A 19,945-nucleotide genomic window follows, 5' to 3' on the forward strand; every position below is an offset into this window, starting at 1 on the left:
GTGGAGGCAAGGGCCGGTGCAGACTCGATGGGCCGAATGGCCTCCTTCTGCATCATAAATTCTATGACTGACAGCGCCAGGTTCCCAGGTTCGATTCCCGGCTTGGGTCACTGTCTGCGCGGAGTCTGAAAGTTCTCCCCATGTTTGCATGGGTTTCACACGGGTACTCCGGTTTCCTCCCACATGTGCCGAAAGACATGCTATTAGGTAATTTGGACATTCTGAATTCTCCTTCGTGTACCCGAGCAGGCGCCGGAATGTGGCGACTATGGGATTTTGACAGTAACTTCACTGCAGTGTTAATGTAATAATGTGAATGTATAATTCACACTGTGTATCAGTGTCCCTGTGGGCTCCATCTGTGAGCCGTTGCGCGGCTCTGCCCACAGGGGGAGATGATGAGCATATACAGGGCTCCACCCTTGGCTCCGCCCATGGCTCCTCCCACAACCGGAAGTATAAAGTGCTGCGATCTTGCGAGCCTACCCTCAGTTCATCTGGTCGCAGGCAGGCTCAGTTGTAAGTCGATTAAAGCCACAGTTTACTTCTACTCGTATCTTGAGTGAATTGATGGTCGCATCAATTTAATCGACTTACGGACGAAAAGGACACTTTGCGAAGGTATGCCTGGCTAAAACCAAATCCTCAAACTCGAACGCTATCCAGAACAATCGCCCCTCCAACTCACAGGCCCGCAGACCCCGCAATGTGGCAGCGTGTCTGCCGACTCCGCCTCCACACGACATGTGCGACTCATGGGGGCCGCCGTCTTGGCAATCCTCCCCCACGTGGCCGGCCATGTGCGATTCATGAGGCCGCCATCTTGGGCGCCATCTTCCTCGCCGCTCGCCACGTGCGATCAACGGGGCGGCCATCTTGGATGCCAGCTTCCTCGCCGCCCGCCACGTGCGATCAACGGGGACCGCCATCTTGGCCATCACCCGATATGCAAATCGACGACTACGACCTCCGCGGACATCACAGGGCTGCTCCAGCACCGCTGATCAAGCCACCGACTACCCGCAACTCAACGCAGTCACTTTGCACCTCAGAAGCTCCATAATGTCCGTTCAAGTCAACGGATACAAGACACCGTGCCTCTTCGACTCCGGGAGCACCGAGAGCTTCGTTCATCCAGACCTGGTAAGACGCTGTTCGCTCCCTATATTTCCAGCACAGCAAACTATCTCCCTCGCCTCGGAGTCGCACTCGGTCCAGATACAAGGGCGCACGGTTGCGACACTAACGATACAGGGCGCCAACTACTCCAAGTTCCAACTGTATGTCCTCCTAGACGGCTGCGCCCCACTCCTACCCGGACTCGATTTTCAGTGTAACCTCAGGAGCCTAACACTCAGCTTCGGCGGACCCCTGCCCCCTCTCACTATATGCAGTTTAGCAACTCTAAAAATCAACCCCCCTCCACTCTTCGCTAACCTCACTGCTAACTGCAAACCTGTGGCCACTCGCAGCAGGCTGTATAGCCTGCAGGACAGGGTATTTATTAGATCCGAAGTCCAGCGTCTCTTACGTGAGCAAGTCATAGAGGCCAGTAATAGCCCCTGGAGAGCTCAGGTGGTGGTCGTCAAGACCGGAGAAAAGTTCCTGATGGTGGTTGATTACAGGCAGACCATTAACCATTTCACACACCTCGATGCGTACCCCCTCCCCCGCATACCAGACATGGTCAATCAGATCGGCCAGTACTGCATCGTCTCCACGGTGGATCGGAAGTCTGCATACCACCAGCTCCCAATCCGCCCGGAGGACCGCCACTACACGGCGTTCGAGGCAGACGGCTGGCTCTTCCATTTCCTCCGGGTCCCCTTTGGCGTCACGAATGGGGTCTCGGTGTTCCAACGAGCAATGGACCGAATGGTGGACCAGTATTGGCTGCGGTCCACGTTTCCGTACTTGGATAACGTCACCATCTGCGGCCATGACCAGCAGGACCACGACGCCAACATCCACCGATTTCTCCAAACCGCCCAAAAACTCAACCTCACATACAATAAGGAGAAATGCGTTTTCCGCACAGCGATGCCTCAGAGGTCGCTCTCGCCGCCACTCTGAACCAGGCAGGGAGGCCAGTAGCTTTCTTCTCCTGAACCCTCTCCGCTTCGGAACGTCGACACTCCTCAGTCGAATAAGAAGCTCAAGCCATTGTGGATGGCTTGATTACCAGACCTGGTAAGACGCTGTTCGCTCCCTATATTTCCAGCACGGCAAACTATCTCCCTCGCCTCAGAGTCGCACTCGGTTCAGATAAAAGGGCGCACGGTTGCGACACTAACGATACAGGGCGCCAACTAGTCCAACTTCCAATTGTATGTCCTCCTAGACGGCTGCGCCCCTCTCCTACTCGGACTCGATTTTCAGTGTAACCTCAGGAGCTCGTACTTGTCCTTCATGAGTGACGAGCTGCGTCAGTACCTGCTCGACAAGGGCATGGAGGGCAGTGGAGGCACTACCTCGCAGGTAGGAGGTTTACCTCATCACCGACCAGAGATCGGTTGCCTTTATATTCGACAACTTGCAACGGGGCAAAATGAAAAATGACAAAATCTTGAGGTGGAGGATTGAACTCTCCTCCTATAATTATGACATTGTATACCGTCCGGGGAAGCTCAACGAGCCCCCAGTGCGCAAGACGACCGATTACAGGCTATCCACAATGACCTCTGCCACCCGGGGGTCACCCGGCTCGCCCACTGCATCAAGGCCCGCAATCTGCCTTTCGCCACCGAGGAGGTAAAAGCTGTCACCAGGAATTGCCCGATCTGCGCGGAGTGTAAACCGCACTGCCCTTTGAACGACTGAGTATCGATTTCAAAGGGCCCCTTCCCTCGACCAACCGTAATATGTACTTCCTTAACATAGACAAATTCTCTCGCTTCCCGTTTGCCATCCCGTGCCCCGATATGACCTCCCATACAGTCATCAGAGCACTGCACAGTGTCTTCACCCTGTTCGGTTTCCCTAACTATGTCCACAGCGACAGGGGTTCGTCCTTCATGAGTGACGAGCTGCGTCAGTACCTGCCCGACAAGGGCATCGCCTCGAGCAGGACTACCAGCTATAACCTCAGGGGTAACAGGCAGGTGGAGAGGGAGAACACGACGGTCTGGAAGACCGTCCTACTGACCCTACGGTCCAGGAATCTCATGAACTCCCACTGGCAGGAGGTCCTCCCCGACGCGCTCCATGCAATTAAGTCCCTCCTGTGTATGGCCACCAATCAGACTCCTCACGAGTGATTGTTTGTTCCCCAGGGGCACTACCACGGGGGCCTCGCTTCCATCCTGGTTGAGGACACCAGGCCCTGTTCTCCTCTGGAAGCACGTCCGGACACATAAAATGGACCCGCTGGTACAGAGGGTCCTACTACTACATTCAAACCCCCACTACGCATTTATCGAGCACCCCGACGGCCGGCAGGACACCATTTCCCTCCTGCACCTGGCGCCTGCAGGATCTACCACCACCACTACTGTCGAGGTACCCCTCACACCACACCCGACACTCCACGCCCTGCGCTTACAGGTTTCCTGCGCCCCCTTTCACCCGTCACACCGGTCAGGAACGAAGCTCCTGGGTGGTGCTGCTGACAGCCAGCCAAACAGGATTCTACGGCGGGCGATCAGGGAGGCAAAGGCAAGGGCGTCCACCCTCCTCCCCAGGAATAGATCTGGCTGGTCTGAAACCCCGAAGACCGCCACGATCGGGCATGGCTCCACCCTCACTCCCACCACTTTGGACATAGCCTCGAAGAAGGCTGTACAGTACTCCACAAGGCTGTACAGTCTGGGGCAAGACCAGAACATGTGGGCGTGTTTGGCCGGGCCTCTTTGGCACCGTTCACATCTGTCCTCCACCTCCGGGAAGAACCTACTCATACGGGTTCTTGTTAAGTGGGCTCTATGTGCCACTTTTAGTTGCGTCAGGCTGAGCCTTGCGCACGCGGCAGTGGAGTTGACCCTATGCAGTGCCTCGCTCCAGAGTCCCCACCCTATCTCAATCCCCAGGTCCTCCTCCCATTTCTTTCTTGTTGCGTCCAGTACGGTGTCGGCCCTTTCTACCAGTCGGCCATACATGTCGCTACAGTTCCCTTTAATCTAGGATACTTGCATCCAGTAGGTCTTCCAGTAGTGTCTGTCGTGGCGGTTGTGGGTACGTCCTTGTCTCCTTTCGTAAGAAGTTTTTGAGCTGCAGATACCGTAGCTCGTTCCCCCTGGCTAGCCGAAATTTCTCTGTCAGTTCGTCCAGTGTTGCGATCCTGCCGTCCGTGTATAGGTCCCTGACTGTCAGTGTCCCTCCGTCCTGCCTCCACCTTTTGAAGGTGGCGTCAGTCAGTGCTGGTGTGAACCTATGGTTGTTGCAGATGGGAGCCTTGTCCGACATTTTGGTCAGGCCAAATTGCTGCCGCAGTTGGTTCCAGGATTGGAGGGCGGCTGTCACCACTGGGCTGCTGGAGTGTTTTTTGGGTGGGGATGGGAGTGCTGCCGTGACGAGGGCCCGGAGGGAGGTCCCCACGCAGGAGGCCTCCTCCGCGCGCACCCACTCGGCCTCTGGCTCCTGGATCCATCCCATTACTCGCTCGGCTGTTGCCGCCCAGTGGTAGAATTGTAGGTTTGGGGGGCCTAGTTTTTTGGGGCCCTGTTTTTTGTAGGACCTTCTTTGGGATCCTAGCATTTTTACCCCCCCCATACGAACACCATGATTAGTTTGTCCAGCGCTTTGAAAAAGGCCTTGGGGATGTAGATCGGAATGGATCAGGAACCTGGGCAATACATTCATTTTGATCATCTGGACTCTCCCCGCGAGGGAGTGTGGGAGTGTGTTCCATCTTTGCAGGTCCTTTTTTTACTTCCTCCGTCAGACTGGTGAGGTTCCATTTGTGGATCCCTTTCCAGTCATGGGCTATTTGGATCCCCCAGGTAGCAGAATTTGTGTCGAGCTTGTTTGAACGGCAGCCCCTTTAGTGCTGCCCCCTCCCCCTCTTGCGGGTGTACTGGGAAGATCTCGCTTTTGCTCATGTTGAGTTTGTAGCCCGAGAAGGCTCCAAACTCTTTCAGAACGCAATGATTCCATCCATGCTGCTCTGTGGGTCCGAGATGTAGAGGAGCAGATCATCTGCATAGAGTGAGACTCTGTGCTCTCTGCCTCCCCTTCGGATCCCCCTCCAATGTTTTGCTGCCCTGAGCGCGAATGCTAGCGGTTCGATTGCTAGTGCGAACAGCAGCGGGGACAGTGGGCATCCTTGTCTGGTGCCCCTGTGCAGCTGGAAGTATTGGGAGTTGGTATTGTTGGTCCGTACGTTCGCCATGGGAGCGTTGTATAGGAGCTTTACCCAAGAGGTGAACCCTGTTCCAAGCCCGAACCGCTCCAGTACCTCTATGAGGTATTTCCATTCAACTCTGTCAAAGGCCTTTTCTGCGTCCAGGGAGACGATCACCTCTTGTGTTCTCTCCCCGGAGGGGGTCATTATCACGTTCAGCAGGCACCTAATGTTCGAGGTAAGCTGTCACAAAGCCAGTCTGGTCCTCTGTGACCACCTCGGGTACACACTCCCACAAGGGAAAATCACTTCTCGCAACTACTCTGTCAAATCCTATTTGTCTTGAGAAGGTAATCTCTCATTCTTCTAAACTCCAATGAGCACAGGCGCCAATTCCTCAATCTCTCATAAGAAAATACCTCCAGAGGAGAGCTTCCGGTCGGCGAGTGGAGCGGTTGCATGGAGGGGGGCTCCCACAGGGTAATGAAGTCGGGGCCTTTCTCTCCGCAGCGGCAAGAGGAGGGAAGCCCCCCCCCCCCCCCCCACCCCAAACGAAACTGTCGGGCTATCCCGGTGGGGGTGGTTAGGTCGCTGGTCGCTCCTCCTCGCCCTCCGTTCCGCAGGCTGGGCCCCGCTTCGGTCCTGGCCGCTGCCGCTTAGTATGCGAATCAAAGGTTATGAATACAAGGCGGGAAAAGTGGATTTGATGCAGATCACATCAGATCAGTCATGATCTCACTGAATTGCGGAGCAGGCTCAATAGACCAATTGGCCTACTCCTGCTCCTACGACTTGTGGTCCCAAGAGAATTCCAACCACCACCCTGAGAAAAGAAATTCCTCATTTCCATTTCAAATGGGAGACCCTTTGTTTTGAAACAGCACCCCCAGTTCTAGACCCCCCCACCCCCCACCCTCTCTGAACTTCCTCCAGCAAAACTACATCCTTCTTTAATTAGGGAGACCAAAAACTGTCCAGGTGCAACCTCACCAATCTCATGTACTGTTGTGCCATTCCATTTGCCTTCATAATTCCCTTCTATACCTGCCTGCTAATGTTTTGTCATTCATGTACAAGGACACCCAGATCCCTCAGTAATGCAGTCAACAGTGTCGCTCCATTCAAATCATATATTTTGCTTTTGTATTCGTCCCAAAGTTCACCTCACATTTCACCCATTATACTCTATGTCAAATGTTTGCCTACTCTAGTAACCTACCCATATATGCAGACTCCTTGCACCTTCCTCACGTTTTCCTACCTATCTTTGTATTGTAACAGCTACAATAACCAAGTCATTAACAGATGAGGCCCCAGCACTGATGATCATGCAGCACTCCACTAGTTAGTTTGCCAATATGAAAATTACCCATTTTTATCCGTTAGTATCCAATCCTCTACATGCTAATACGTCACCCTTATCTTGTGGTAAACTTTTATCTGGCACTTTATAAAATGCCTTTTAGAAATCCAAATACACAACGTCCATTGGTTCCTCTTTATCAACCCTGCACTTGTTAAATCCTAAGAACTCTAACAAATTTGTCAAACATGATTTGGCTTTCACAAAACCATGCTGACTCTGCCGATGGTATTGTAATTTTTTTTAAGGACCCTGCTACTACTTCCTAAATCATGAATAGTGTTTTCCTATAAATATCTGCTTCCTCCCTCCATTTTTTAAATGTTTTTTTATTGGGCTTTTGTTATACATAGTACAATATAAATACAAAATGGTAAGACTTTTGCAAGGGGGGGTCCCTAATGTTATTTACATTTTGGTCGTCTTTTTGTTATTTACACGAGTTTAGAGTTTCTTCTTTTCGTTCTTGCTTTCTTTCCTCCTTGCTGCGTTTGCTGTGGCTCCTTGTTTCCTTTCCCGTCTGTGTTCCCCTTTGTTTTCTTCCTCTTGGTTCCCCCCATTGTTGTTCCCACCCTCCACTCCCTGCTGCCCCCATCTCTCCCGCTGGGTTTGGTTTTGCTCTTCTTTCCCCGGGCCCTCCCCAACTTTCACAAGATTCTTTCTGCTGTGGCTGCCCGGTGGTAGCATCACAGGTTTGGGTGGGCTAGTCCCCTCCTCCCTGGATTTTGTTTTCTTTTCTATAGGACCTTCTTTGGGATCCTTGCGTTCTCCCTCAGCCCACCCACATGAACGCCATAATGAGTTCGTCCAGCGAGGTGAAAAAGGGCTTGGGGATATAGATCGGAATAGATCAGAGTTGGAAGTACCTGGACAGTAAGTTCATTTTGATCATCTGCACTCTCCCCACCAGGGAGAGTGGGAGTGTGTTCCATCTCTGCAAATCCTTTTTCACTTCCTCCGTCAGACTGGTCAGGTTCCATTTGTGGACACCTGTCCAGTCATGGGCGATTTGGATCCCCAGGTAGCGGAATTTGGGCCGGATCAGCTCTGCCCCTCCCCCTTGCGGGTCCACCAGGAAGATCTCGCTTTGGCTCATGTTGAGTTTGTAGCCTGAGAAGGCACCAAACTCTTTCAGGAGCGTGATGATTCCTTTCACACTGCTTTGTGGGTCCGAGATGTAGCGGAGCAGACCATCCGCATACAGCGAGACTCTATGCTCTCTGCCTCATCTTCAGATCTCCTTCCAGTTCTCTGCTGTTCTGAACTGAACATGATCGCTAGCGGCTCAATCGCTAGGACAAGCAGCAGCGGGGATAACGGGCAGCCCTCTTTCTTGCCCCTGTGCAGCTGGAAGTACTTGGGAGCTGGTGGTATTTGTCTGTACGCTTGCCATGGGGGCGTTATACAGTTGTTTCACCCAGGCGGTGAATTCTGTTCCAAGCCCGAACCGTTCCAGCACCTCTATGAGGTACTTCCATTTGACTCTGTCGAAGGTCTTTTCTGCATCTAGGGAGACGATCACCTCAGGTGTTCTCTCCCCAGATGGGGTCATGATCACCGACTACCCAGTACCTCTTCCTACTCAGATCCATGATCATATTTGATGTTAGTTGTCTACCTTTGACAAAGCCCGTTTGGTCTTCTGCGACCACCTCTGGTACACAGTTCTCTAGCCTCTTAACTAGATTTTGGCCAATATTTTGGCGTCTACATTTAGTCGCAAGATGGGCCTGTATGAAACACACTCTGTTGGGTCTTTGTCATTTTTTTTTTTTAGGTATTAGCGAGATTGATACTTGTGCCTGCGTAGGCAGCAGTGTGCCCCTTGCCAGCGAGTCTGAACATCTCCCACAGGTGCGGGGCCAGTGCTGTCGCAAATTGTTTGTAGAGGTCTGCCGGGAAACCGTCCAGTCCCAGCACCTTCCCCGGCTGCATGGAGCCAATACTCTCATGACCTCTCCCAATTCTAGCGGTGCTTCCAGGCTCCGTTTCCCGTCTTCCCCCACAACTGGCAGGTCCAGTCCATTGAGGAACTGCTTCATCTCAGAGTCCCCTGCCGTTAAGTCCTCTGACATTCCAGGTGCCTATCCTGTTGGGGTTGGGGAGTTTGTCCCTCCGCTCCAGTGGGCTTAACCATACTCACCTGGTGGGCACACCCCTGCAATCTAGGTTTCTCTTTGTTAGCGGGTCATTAAAAATGGTTACTGCTCTCCCCATGCGGTCAGGCCCCTGCGCTCTGGAGTTTCCCTTCATCTAGGGGGCATCCAACATGGCTGCCACCTGTGCACCTGCCACGCAGGAGATGCCTTCGCCCAGGGCTTGTTCGAGGTGGTTGCTTACAGTGCCATTTTGTTCCAGGCCCCTCCCTCCACTCTTCAATAGTCATGGCACATTTGCAGCTTTCCAAACTGCAGGGATCTTTTCAAAATTGAGAATTTTGGAAGATTACACACATATAGACAGTCTATATGTGCAGAAGGAGACCATTCGGCCCATCAAATCTGCACTGACCCACTTAAGCCCTCACTTCCACCCTATCCCCATCTAACCTTTTTGGTCTCTAAGGGCAATTTATCATGGCCAATCGACCTAACCTGCATGTCTTTGGACAGTGGGAGGAAACCAGAGCACTCAGGAAACCCACGCAGACACGGGCAGAACGTGCATACTCCGCACAGAGTGATCCAGCAGGGAATTGAACCTGGGACCCTGGCGCTGTGAAGCCACAGTGCTATCCACTTATCCTACCGTGCTGCATCCATTCTCTCCAGAACTATTTCCTTTCAGACTCCAGGATGCAGTTCATTAGGTCCAGGGTCTTGTCAGCCTTTCGTCCCATTAGTTTTCCCAGTACTTTTTAATATAGTGATTTTGTTTGCTTTAACTTTCTCTCCCTTTTGCGCCCTGCTTTTCTACTATTCTTTGGATGTTGTGTCTCTCTTCTGGATGTGAAAATAGATACAAAATACTTGCTCAAAGTCTCAACTATTTCCTTATTTCCCATTATTAAGGGACCAACCTCGCTGTCATTACTCTTCCTTTTGATGTACTTGTAGAAGCTTTTATTGTCTGCTTTTATATTTTGTGCCAGTTTTCTCTCATACTTCAATTCCTCTCTTTTGTCTTTAGAAATCCTTAACTTTCCAATCTCTTGGTCAACTATTAATCTTCTAATTTAATGAGGTCTTCCGGTGGCGCCCTCGAGGAGGCAGGTCGCAGGTCGGATCGCTCCCGCCCGCGATGGGCAAACGGACCTTTTTTAAACAGACTTTTTTGGGACCTGGCAGCCTGAATCGGTGGAGGAGACGATAGGGAAGAGGCTTCCTTTCCGGGGTATGGGCAGCTGGACTAGAAGTGGTGGTGTGGAGCAGCAAGGATCGAAGCGGGAGCAGCGGGGACCCCAGACCGGGCGGCCAAGCATGACGGACGGCAGGGACCGGGGAGCGGAGGCTCACTGGCCAAGTGAGGAACAGATGGAGTTCTTCAAGAACTGCTTCGCCGAGCTGAGGAGGGACACGCTGGACCCGATGAGAGCGGTGATGGACCGAATGGCCGAGACACAGGCGGCCCAAGGGAAGGCGCTCAGGGAGGTCGAGGCGAAGCTCTCCAGCCAGGCGGGCACGATAACGGAGCTGAAGCACGAAGTGGAGGAGCTGAATGCCCGACAGAGGAGGATGCAGGAGCAGCTTGAAGAGCTGGGGAACAGAGCCAGGAAGCAGAATTTAAGGATCATTGGCCTCCCTGAGGGCTGCGAGGGGTCGGATGTGGGTGCATACGTGACGGGTATGCTTGAGGCAGTGATGGGACCAGAGGCCTTCCCTCAACCCCTGGAGTTGGATGGGGCACATAGAGCCCCCGCAAGGAAGCCCAGGACGGGCGACCGACCAAGGGCCTTGATGGTCCGCTTTCACCGGCTTGCTGACAGGGAACGTGTGCTGCGATGGGCCAAGGCGGAGAGGAGCAGCAGATGGGAGAACTTAGAGGTGCGCATTTATCAGGACTTGGGAACAGAGCTGGCCAAGAGGCGTGCAGGATTCATCAAGGTAAAGGCAGCCCTCTACAAAAAGGTGGTGAGGTTTTGAATGCTGTATCCTGCAAAGCTTTGGGTTACGTTTGAGGAACTCCACTACTACTTTGAGACACCAGAACAGATTTGGACTTTTATTAAAGATAAGAAACTGGATTTGAACTAATGGGCACTTAGTTCTTTCAGTGCTGTACAGTGGCGGCGGTCTGTTAACCTAATTTGCTCTGATTAGGTGTGGACTTTTATTAAAAGAAGCTGGACTGGAACTAAATGACTCTGGGCTCTCAGAGCTTTTGTGTGGCGGCGGTTTGTTAAACTATCCTGTACTGTAATGTTTTATTCAAGATTGTTTTCAGCCTGGACAGAGAGTGGGGGCTGGAGGGCGCACTGTTTAGGGTGTTTTGGGGGGATTGCAACAGGGGGAGGGGGGAGGGGGGAGGGGGGAGGGGGAGGGGGGGGGGCCCTGCAAAGGGGGCCCTGCACTTGGTACCTTTTGGCGGGAGATCGGGGCCTCTGATAGGGGGGTGGGCTAGGGGCTGGTTAAGGGACTTGAAAGGGCACGGTGGGATACAATTAGGTTAATGGGTCGCTGGTGTGTGGGGGGAGGGCCCGAGCGCTCGGACATGAGACAGGCAGGCGCCAAGGGCAGGGGTCAGCGTAGCTAGCGTAGGTCAGGGAGCCTCGGAGGTGGGGCGGGGCGGGCTAGGGCCAAGCGCAGGGCTGACCTGGCAGGTCAGGCCTCGGGGGGGCAGGAAAAAGAGGGTTAGGGCCACGTTAGTTTAGTTGAACACGTGTGGCATGGGCAAACAGAGCTGGCAGGGGAAGTGCCTTATTAACATGTTTATTCTTTCCCACTGTTCGTTTTCACTATGTTAAGGCTCTTTGCACAGGGCCATTTTTCTCTCTGTAAATGTTACAAATTTGTGTTAAATAAAAAACTCAAAAAAAAACTAATTTAATTGCCACACCCTGCTACCCACTGTCCTTCATTAAAAGGGAAATAAAATTAATTTGGAAAAAAGTTTGGGAAGAAGAAACAGAAGCATACACAGTCAAAAAAAAAAATAGGATAATGAAAAGCATGAGAAAGTGAAGCCTTCAAATTACCATGTGCCAGAAGAAGCCCACCAGCAAATTAAAAGTCTTGCGCACAGTCCAGATTCCATTGAAAACAATGCCATTTCGAATGCTAATTCCAGTGTAATAATAAATAGTTCTCGAACGATTCCCTGGGGCACTATTAGATGATGTTTCAATATTAAAATCTTTGCCAATTAAACGGTCCTACCAGGTGTTATTGAAATGCCCATCATATTTGCACAGCTACTAAGATTATTTTTGAAATAAAAGCACATGACCACTTGTCAACAATCCTTCCCCAACCATCCCCAAATATCAAGATGCTGCACTCCACACCAAAATACCCCCATGCTTTCCCCACTCTCATGGCTGCTCCTTTAGACTACCAGCACTCATCATGCCTGCCCAGTCTTCAGCCCCTTACTGACCACATTTTCCTGAAAAATTCATTCATGGGGTGTGGGCTTCATTAGTTGGCCTTGCACTTATTGCTCATCCACAACCCCCCCTCCTTCAGATTGCCTTTCACTGCTTTATATGCCTAAAAATTAACATGATGATCTTTAAGTGACAGTCCCACAAAGTATGGTAGCATGGTGGTTAGCACTGTTGTTTAACAGCGGCAAGATCCCAGGTTCGATTCCCAACTTGGGTCACTGGCTGTGCGGAGTCTACATATTCTCCCCGTGCCTGCGTGGGTTTCCTCCGGGTGCTCTGGTTTTCTCCCACAAATCCCGAAAGACGTGCTTGCTTGGTGAATTGGACATCCTGAATTCTCCCTCAGTGTACCTGAACAGGCATCAGGGTGTGGCAACTGGGGGATTTTCAGAGTAACCTCATTGCAGTGTTAATGTAAGCCTACTTGTGACACTAATAAAGATTATTATTATAAAAGAATAATGCAACAAACATTACATGCTCTCTTTTCAAAATTTAAACAGCATTGAATCTACATGCAACACAACAGCACCAATGAAGTTTAGATCTAGTGGGTGTTTTCAGCACTTCTGACTGATCGATGTGAACCAACCACCAATGTTTGAAAAACCATGTGTTCATCAGCAGAAGGGACAATTACTGCTTTCCTATATAACCATTTTAAATGATCTTTTGTCCATACTTCCTTTATCCTACTTATTTTTACTGTTTTACGTTCTCCCATGGTCACAGATTCCAGGCTTCTCATTATTTTTCCAATCCCAAATTTCATTCCATTGAACCGTAGCATCCCTACAGTGTAGGAAGCCATTCAGCCTACCGACCTTCCAAAAGAGAACCTTACCTACGCCCCCTCCCCATAACCCCACCTAAACCTGCACATCCCTGCACACTAAAGGGCAATTTATCATGGCCAATCCACCTAACCTGCACATCTTTGGAAATCGAAGGGAGGAAATCGAAGCACCCAGAGGAAACCCATGCAGACACTGGGAGAAAATGCTAAATTCACACACACCTAGGCCAAAATCGAACCCAGGTCCCTGGCACTGTGAGGCAGCAGTGCTAACCACTGTGCCGCCAAGCTGAGCCACACACCCATCAGTTCTGCTCATATCTTTCCTGGGCTCAACCCAAATCTTGCCTCACAAAGGCAACATGGTCTCAACATGCTCTGCTCTTCGACTCAACACAGTCTCTCCAGACAAAGGCGACATATGCTTGAACTGCACAGTTCTCTCCCCTTCTCAACCCAAAACACCCTTCCAAGTGGTCCTGGCCTGCCCAGCCACCCTACCTCCCAAACCAAAGTGGCCTATGTGTCCTCTCACCTCAGAGTGTTGTGACAAAGCCAGGACTAAGAAAATAAACTAAAGAAAATTTAAATAACATATTATATGGGGGCTTTCATGAAAGTATAAACTGAGTCAATGAGGCAAAGAAAGATTCAGATTAAAGAAAATCAGATTTGAGAAGGTTAAAAAAAAGCCTGACTGCCTACTCTATAACTTTGCTCAAAAATCACAAACTGAGCCACACCTTGGTCACCACCACTCAAGACACTGACATTGTGCTGCAGACGTTCAACTGCAATTGCCATTCTAGCAGTATTGGCCTCAGTATCACGCATCGTTGGCATCATCTCCTGGATGCGAAGCCTTTGCGACTCTTCCAATAATGTCACTGACATCCCTTCCTAAATCTCATGGCCGTGCCCAAGCATCTGCTTCAACTCTGGAATAACCTTGTCCAGAGGCTTGGCATCTGACCGAGATTCCACTCAGTCCTGGGTTCCAGCAGACCCATAACTGCTGACTCCCTTGGCTGTTCCTGCCTCCACCCGATGTGAATCAGTTACTGTGTGGTGTTCACCAGATTGTGCCCAGACACCTGTCCATTAATGTCATCCATCGAAGTGAGCATCTATGTAGGGGTGATAGCTGTGATGCCTCACCAGTGGTATCTTGGGTGGCAAGGGGACAAGATGACTCTGGGTGGTCCAGCCCCATCAGATGGAGATTCTGCGAGAAAACAGACATGTAGTCAGTGAGAAGGCATGATATTTTGTCTGACATGAACAACTCACTGGAGACAGGTCATCTGGCTGGGCGGCCAGTGGATCCTCACCTCTGCAGCGCAGCCCAACCTCGCAGTCGCTGACGGCTCTCTGCCTGGTCAACCCCGTAATCTCCAGGGTCTGCTCCTCAGAAGGTGTGATGACTCTGGTCTGTGGTACTCCTCCACCAGTCTTGGCCCTTTCACACCTATTATGGGCCAACTTATCCTGTGGGAACAGAGAGAGGGTATTATGAGCTGCACGCTTGATGAATCAGGGTGGTCCATGGCAGATGACATGTACGGACACGGGAACTGGACATGAAGAGGTTGTGCTGGTGAGTACTAGGGTTGCTGAGGAACAAGCACGAAGACCGGGATGTGGACATCAATTCTTATACTTCTTATACAGTATACAGCGGTCCTCCTGGTCAAGCTGCCCACACTGACAGCCGCTGCCATTGCCTCCCATGCGATATTAGTGGCCCTGCAGCTGGCCTTCCGACCACCTCAGGGGAACAGGATGTCTCGTCTCACATCCACAGCATCCAGAAGCCTTGCCAAGTCAGCATCACCGAAGCGAGGAGCAGGTCTACACACTGGCAATCGTGTGTTGACTGGGAATGTGTGGGAACGTTTAAACACAGCTCCCCTCGTTAGTGGCGAGTTGCTGAGCCATGAACTGGCGAATCAGATGGCAAGACATCCAGTCATGTTCATAGATCATAGAATTTACAGTGCAGAAGGAGGCCATTCGGCCCATCAAGTCTGTACCGGCTCCTGGAAAGAGCACCCTACCCAAGGTTAACACCTCCACCCTATCCCCATAACCCAGTAACCCCACCCAACACTAAGGGCAATTTTGGACACTAAGGGCAATTTATCATGTCCAATCCACCTAACCTGCACATCTTTGGACTGTGGGAGGAAACCGGAGCACCCGGAGGAAACCCACGCACACAAGGGGAGGATGTGCAGACTCCGCAGATAGTGACCCAAGCCGGAATCGAACCTGGGACCCTGGAGCTGTGAAGCGATTGTACTATCCACAATGCTACCGTGCTGCCCAAAGGGGTTCATTTTCGACACAAAGTGCCGTTAAATGCAGGCCGCAATCGTACCAACACGGCCACTGGGAAATACCCCGCCAATCATGCCCAAAATAACTTCGAACTTTTTCCATTAAATCACAATATCATTATTTCTTTGAGAGAATATGCCCATGAGCTGAGCGTAGCCATTTGAAAATAGGTATTGCACGTTCTATCCTAATCAAATAACGTGGGCAATTAATCCAAGCAGTAAATAGCTTGCATCATGGTGTTAAACATTTTTAGGTTTAATATTTTGAGCAGAAGAAATTCGATCATTAGAATTTCAAAAAAAATTAAATCTTCTTTTACTTTGTCAGCTTTGAAATAGAAGCAGCACTTTGTCCAATGCCCTTGGTTTTAGAGCCTCATCCTAAAGCACCTGCCAAATACCCTTTTAATATTATTTGTGGGATCAACTGTTTCCACCTATTGAGAATAAGTTCATATCTGCCATCTACTGCCTGCATAAACTATAAATATGGGTACCCTGTGAACATGCTTGATGTTGTTTAGGTCAAATAATTGAATGGTTAAATCTTTGGAGGACAGACAACATATGATACGCAATTTGATTGTTGAAATGTAGGATTGTGCCTACTTCTGTAATCTCACCAACTTCGAAAAATTTAAAATTACAGACTTGCACTGTAAGGCATCAAATTAAAGTGGCTCTGCATTCTGTCCACTTTGAACATATAAAATAACAGAGAGTGCGCTTTCTGCTAGGGTGCATGATTATTGTTAACTTAATGAGTGTATTCTGGTCTTCCAGCTCTTTGATTGTATTTTCAAATGACCCCTGTTCCGCTTTTAATTATTCCAGTTTCTTCCTTCCTCGCTCACTTGTTTTGTGTCGGTCTGTCCCGCTGTTGGAGCAACCTGCTCAGAAAGTGACCGAACCCCAGTCAGCTGGCGATTGTTGACATGTTTCAGTGTTAGTGTAGCTCCACCTGAGTGCTAGGTGGTAATTCCTCCAACAAACTCTCCAACATTGCTCGTGACCCAGACGTTGCGGTCAATTGACCGCAGTAGAATCTTGACTTAACCATGGAAGGTCGGTTTAAATAAAAGTCAGGTACAAAAAAAAGGCAGAGTATAACTCAATGTTGTCCAATTTACTCCCCCCGCGCCGACCGCGACAAACTTTATTCTAGATGGGGTGGAAGTTGGTGGGTGGAAATAGGTGCGTTATCAGACACTGATTTAACAATTAAACAAATAGAGGGTGCAGCCAACCTTCTGGAAGGTTCATCCCACCACCGCCGCCACGAGAACTCCGGGTTAAAACTCAACTGTTGAGGGTGGCCGTGCTGCTGAAAGCCCGCCTGACCCCTTCCTGCAATTTTTTTTTACCTCAGACTTACAGTCAGCTCAGGAGTATCGACATTTAGCTCCTGGGCACTCGGCACATTTCCTCTCGGGCCTTCACCACGAATTTTCCTCTCGAGGACACAAACTGCCGTTGCTCCCTCGCTGCCTCCCACCAAGATTGACAGACGCCTTGGCCAATCGGGGCTGGCAGAGCTGGGGCTCTGTCAGGGCACTGCGCCAATTAGTATTGTGGGCGGGACTCAGCGGGGTTGGAAGGCGGGAAAGTTCAGTGAGAGGCAATTGGTACATGATGGTTGTAATTACTGTTTAAACCATTTAAACTCATGAAATTCCGCAGGGCTCCTGACCAACTCCTAGAACGTGGGATTAGACTGGGTAGGTCGTTTTTCAGCTGGCAGAGACAGGATGGGCCAAATTAACTCTTTGTGCCATTTGTAAACTTGCTCTGACTCTACATCTCCAGCTAAAGACAAATCATCAGATCTATTGACAGGATTTTCAAGGCCTGAGGCAGGAATCAGGTGAGTCTGTTGACAATTTCATAACAAGACTGAAAAATGCAGCCGGAAAACATGGGTACAACAACACCGATGAAAGGCTGCTAGATCAGCTCATCTGGAGTTCTACACACTCTGAAGTACAAACATAACTGTTTTGAAAGGACAAGCTCACAATATCATAGACTATAGACACTACCAGGGCATATGAAGCCATGAGTAGACAGATGAAGACATTGACCATACAGTTAGCCTTAAGTTGAATCATGAGGAAGGCAGCAGAGTTTAAACTGCACAAAATAATGCACACTGGATAGAGAGAAAGATGTGCAAGAGCTGTTGATGAGTTTACAGACAGAAGGAAATATCTCTTGCATGGATCGAACGACAGAAACACCAAAACTGAGTCAAATTAGAGATGAAACCAGCAATGAAAATTTATAAATACACTTCGCAAGTGGTCCTAGGACAGCAATGTAGCATTGGTCCATTGTAGCACCAATGAAGATGGTGTTCTGCTAACTGGATCCATAATAATAATACCCAAAACAATGCAAGAACAACTTTCAAGAAGAACTTCTCGAAAAGATACAGGAAGGCAACATTGGACTAGAGAAGTGCAAGTTCAGCTAGATCAGATGTGTATAACTGGATAGGCATCTACAATGCCATTGAAATAATGATGTCTACATCCAATGTATGCCAGAACCACAGAAATATACAGCAGAAAGAGGAGATTATAGCTACTGAAGTACCACCCAGACCATGGCATACTGAGCGAGCCGGTTTATTCACACACAATCAAAAATATTATCTCATGGTTGCAGACTACTACTCAAAATGCCCTTGTATTCAAACGTTGAAAGTTTTGAGAGCTACAGCAATCATCTCAGCAACATGAGTTCTATTTCCTGAAAGAAAGATTCCTGAAAGAATAATATGTGACAACGGAACCCAATTCACCTTCAGGGAATTTAAGGAATTTGCTGAACAGTATGGATTCAACATCTTGTCACAATATTACTCACTGGGACACTTGTTTATGGAAAGACATGTGCAGACGATCAAGAGAACCCTCGCAAAATTCCGGGAAACAAAGGAAGACCCAAACCTTGATTATTGTCACTCCGATAGCATCTCTCGGGGATGACATGAAATCACTTGCAGATTTGATGAATGGAAGAAAGCACAATACAACTCAGCCAAGCAAAATACTCTCTCCAAGTGACCACAAGGAAGTAAAACAACATCTCCAACAAGTACACTAAATCCCTGCCTGATGGTTGAAAGGACAAACTACATGTAAAGGATCCAATCATGAAAACCTAGAACCCAGCAAAAATTGTTGGTGAAGCTTAGATTCCAAGGTTATACATACATCCTTGAGAAACTGGTAAGAAAATGAAAAAGAACAGAGTTTGCATTCGACCTGTTGGATAGCAGAAAAAAATCATCATCACAAAACCAGCAACATCACTAACCAGAGAGACAACATGAGCAGAATCACTAACAAGCAGTGCAACGCAAGCGAAACAAAATTAGCAGCATCAAGCACAACTCCGACAGCACCAGGAGCAACACATACAACATCATCTTTGCAGCGTGCCAACTTATCTCTGAGAGCGATGAATGCCAAATCCACAAGTAGGAGACACATCAAAAAAGATTCTGTTTTTTATTCTTAATATCAAAGTTAATAATCTCACACTCACAACATATAACATCTGCCACACTGTTACGTACTCTGTATTGGTGTAATTTTCTGGGTGTTGGTAAATATGAGACATTTCCATGCTGGCAGTTACAAAGTTGAAATTAAACTGGAAATCAGGTGTTCGATTCAAGTTTAATATGGGTTATATGTAGACCAAAACTCTGGTGACATTGCTTCGGCTTCAGACTTCTGAGAATGCTGCCTGAGATTGGCTGAGTGGTTGCGGTGTCTTGATAATTGATTGTTTGATTGATATTTATTGTCACATGTACTGAAGTACAGTTAGGCTATTGAATAGGTACATGGATTACGGTAGAATGCTGGGGTGTAGATTGATTTGTTCTTAATCTAGTACAAAAGTTCGGCACAACATCGTGGGCCGAAGGCCTGTGCTGTATTTTCTATGTTCTGCTGGTTCCCCTTTATATATTCTACCTGTCAAATATTCAGAAAACCCTAGTAAATTTATAAAACAGAATTTCCCTTTCATAAAATCTTGTGATTTTGTCTGATCATACTATTGCTTTATAAGTTCATTGTTGAGTCTTCCTTAACAATAAATTCCAGTATTTTTATGTTAACTGATATCAGGATAATTGGCTTGTAGTTTCCTGTCTTTTCTTTCTCTCGGGAGTTTTGGACATTGGGATCCTGATGTAAATATTGTCATTTTTCTCAATGCCTTGGAATAAATGGCAGTGGGTGCGCATGTGGCAAGTTGGGGACATGTTCTCCAATTTTTTGTTAGAAAATATCCCCCCCCCCGCCGCTGACGGTCAGTTTTCCTCAAAGAAGTCGATGTGCAGCTGCCACCTCCGAGCGAACCCCTGTAATGAACCCCTTTAAAGCAGACATTATCTTCTCTAGCCTAAGAAATCCTGACATGTCTCTGACCCACACCCCCGACTTTGGAGGCTCCGAGTCCCTCCATCCCAGCAAAATCTTTCTCCGGGCCACCAGGGAGGCAAAGGCCAAAACATCGGCCTCTCTTTCCCCCCCTCCCCCCCCCCAACCCCGGGCTCCCGGATCTTCCGACACTCCAAATATTGCCACCTCTAGACTCGGAC

General features: G+C 49.3%; 1 protein-coding gene across 8 annotated transcripts in view; it reads right to left on the minus strand.

The window, feature by feature from the left end:
- The window catches only part of LOC119953177 (zinc finger protein 462-like), a 191,803-nt gene extending 174,968 nt beyond the window's left edge, over positions 1-16,835 (minus strand). For 2 of the 8 annotated variants that reach the window (XM_038777148.1, XM_038777140.1), the window contains exon 1: positions 16,689-16,835. The gene's annotated coding sequence lies outside the window, so the exon portion shown is untranslated. The other 6 variants (XM_038777146.1, XM_038777145.1, XM_038777143.1 and 3 more) reach the window with 6 other exon arrangements.
- Positions 16,836-19,945: the final 3,110 nt, after the last annotated feature.

Source organism: Scyliorhinus canicula, chromosome 18, assembly GCF_902713615.1.
Source record: "Scyliorhinus canicula chromosome 18, sScyCan1.1, whole genome shotgun sequence".
Classification (NCBI taxonomy): domain Eukaryota; kingdom Metazoa; phylum Chordata; class Chondrichthyes; order Carcharhiniformes; family Scyliorhinidae; genus Scyliorhinus; species Scyliorhinus canicula.